Here is a 3016-nt window from a genome sequence, read left to right as displayed (position 1 = left end):
CTCTGTTTTCTTCCGGCAACAAGCAAAGCTCTCGCGAGATGACGTCACACAGCACACAGGAAGTGAAGGGTAAGGGAAACGCTTAGTATGCTATTTACAGAGATAAGAAAAGCACTTTTAATGCACAAACTTATACGGGACGCATTTGCCCCTGTTACCGTTTTAGCTCGTTTCGCGGCTGCCGGCTGCATCCGCCTCCCTCAATACTGAACCAATTTTAGAACGAGTTGTACCTATGAATCATACGCACACATACACATGGGGAAATAGGGCCCAGGTTGAAAAATACCGAAGTTATCCTTTAAGTCTTCTCCTTAAGGTTTCCATATTAATTAGGGGTGGGGGGATCAATACAGCATAGTATCTCGATATTTTGCGTGGCGACACCAAATATCAATCTTTTATTATAGACATCATTCATTTTTGCAAATATACGTTTAAATATAACTTCTGGTACTAGAATAATAAAATCAATTGCTCTTTCGGTCCACTAGATGGTGCTGATGTTTTCTCCTGGTGAGGTCAGCAGAGGTTTCAGTCAGCGGCATTTGGCAGGAAGTTCAAAGAAAGAAAGAAATCAGAAATACGTTGTCTGCTTTTAAATCAAACATCTTGACTTATTTGGATTTTTTTTTCACACAGAAAGAAAGAAGGACTTGGATATGACACATGCGATTTACAAGCAGTGTCATATGAGAATTAAGTACTCTGGGAATACTACGGACATGAGGGCTCACCTCACACTCCACCATACAGAGATAATGTTAGCCGCTATCAAATAATTGGCAGTTGGGAAAAAAGGTAATAAATCGCAATAAATCACAATACTCAGCATATTGACCCAAATATCAGGCTAATATTGTATCATGAGTCCTTTGATGACGCCAACCCCTAAGATCTGTGTGCTAGGTACCCCAAGGGGGGACCAAACACAGAGACGGTACAGAACGGTTCCACTGGTACCATCCACAACTATTCACTGTGGAGACGTAAAAAAAGCGTACTGAAATGAACTGCTCGGATTGAAAAATACCAAAGTTACCCTTTAAGTCAAATGCCAAAGCTGTTATTTAAAACCCAAACTGTGTCAGTAGGATAGCCTGATTGTACTGTGATTTCGGTGACGCTGCCTTAAGAAAATAAAGCTCTTGATTGCAGGTTGTACTCTATGATGTAAGAAGATAAGACACACTCATAGACATGTTGTAATAATACAGTTTATGAGTACTGCAAACAACTGTAATGTTTCCTGCTCTAACCTTCAGTTCTTGCTCAGTGGGAGCATCAGCTGGTCGGCAGGTGGGTTGCACTTGAACCTGCAGGATCAGGCTCCGGTTGACCTTTGCTTTGATTTGGTTACAAGTTACAAAGGGGGCGTGGCCTTCCCCACACTGGAACATTCAAATCAGCTTTCAGCACCTTTAGCATAAAATCCCAAGGCTGTGCATGCGTTTACTGCTTTAATAAACACATTAGATTGAGCAAATGCAGCAGATGCGTCTGTGAAAGCAAAACCAGCCCGTGTGAAAAATCAAGGTTCACTGACAGCTGTTTGAGCCACGTGTGTGTGTTCAGTTTTTTCCTGTTTACAGCAGTGTAAATTAGCTCACTAGTCTGACCACCACCTCTTTAACTGGCTGGGTTAAATATAATAAAGTATATACAGTCATCATCTGCACTGACAAACACCGAGCAGGTTCTGCAGGGCCAGCGTCAGCCATGTTGCTCGCCTTTTACTTTTATTTACAGCCCCAGCTGAGGGGACAGGGGGGCGGGCAGGGGCCTCACACAGGCGGACAGCGGAGGGACTGTCCTACAGTGTGTCTGCGGCAAAGGCAGACATATCGCAGACAGAAAGACAGCAGCAGACCGGGCTCGGTCTCTCGCTGTCTGCCGCTGCTGCCTCCCCCGCCCCTCCCCCGCCAGACCAACCGTCGGCGGGAGAACGCCACCGACAAAACGAGCGCTCAGTGTGTGTGTCGCTCCTGGCTGTTTACCTGCGGGCTAACTAGCTAATGCTAACAGGCGGGAGCGTGTTCGGTTCTGTCTTACCGTTATTATTTTATAAAAATGGAGGAGGAAGCGGACTGCGGCGCGTTTTCTCGCCTCCTGCTGTCTGTCCACAGAGCCCGTTTCGACTTCACAGGAACCAGCAGAGACTCCACAGCCATCTCACCACGGAGCGTGAAGGTGCACGAGACGGAGCGCCCAACTTCCGGTGGAGCCTTTCACAATAAAAGCGCCAGTGACTGTTCTGAGGCAGTGAGAAGACATGAAACTGCACGTTACAAATGTATTAAATTAAATTAAATAAAAAGATGTTGAGGTGATTAAATGTCCTCACCAACTTAATTTAGTGTTGGAGAACTGTTTTATAATAATCAGGGTCCACACACTGTTATAACTAGTTTACTCACCAGGGGTGTAAATATAAGGCCCGTTTCCACTGAAGAAGTTCCTGGTACTATTTGGGGGGCAGGAACTACTACAGGAGTTCCTGGTACTATTTGGGGGGCAGGAACTACTACAGGAACGTCCTCTCGCTCGGTCCTCTCAACCACCGTGTCTCCACTGAGAGAGCGGAGTAGGAGGAAGGTTCCTGTAAAGTTACCGGGCTCTGTATAGGCCTGTTTCCACCGCAGGAACTTCGGGGTAATTTTACGGGGCCGGGGCCGTTGGTGCGTGTCTCCACCGCAGGAACCACCCCCGAAGGACAGAGTTCCGGAACTTTTACAGGGGCTAAACAAGTCCCTCCCTCGGAGTAGATACTCAGAACGGCCCTGAAAAACTCCTGGGTGGGGCTTGGGGATTACTTGGTGCTGATTGGATATACTCAAGGCCGGATGTGACGTTTTGTAATTAATAACATGGTTATCGTAGATTAGCTGGGCTAACCGTTAGCTGTTAGTGGTGTCTGTAATAACTCAATAAACGGTCCGTGAAAAAAATATTTTTTCCAGCAGATATCTTAGTTACAACATGATTGAGCTAGCAAAGCAGTTTTGTGTTGCTATGT

The 3016-nt window shown here is 45.9% G+C and overlaps 1 protein-coding gene across 1 annotated transcript in view; it reads right to left on the bottom strand.

Moving 5' to 3' along the window:
- Nucleotides 1-2212, bottom strand: part of LOC126395770 (spindlin-1) — an 18713-nt gene extending 16501 nt beyond the window's left edge. Inside the window, exon 1 of the mRNA XM_050053483.1 lies at nucleotides 2053-2212. The gene's annotated coding sequence lies outside the window, so the exon portion shown is untranslated. The remainder of the gene's footprint in view (nucleotides 1-2052) is intronic.
- Nucleotides 2213-3016: the final 804 nt, after the last annotated feature.

This window comes from Epinephelus moara, chromosome 9, assembly GCF_006386435.1.
Source record: "Epinephelus moara isolate mb chromosome 9, YSFRI_EMoa_1.0, whole genome shotgun sequence".
NCBI lineage: Eukaryota > Metazoa > Chordata > Actinopteri > Perciformes > Serranidae > Epinephelus > Epinephelus moara.
The sequence above is the reverse complement of the archived record's forward strand: the minus strand, read 5'-3'. Positions and strand labels throughout refer to the sequence as shown.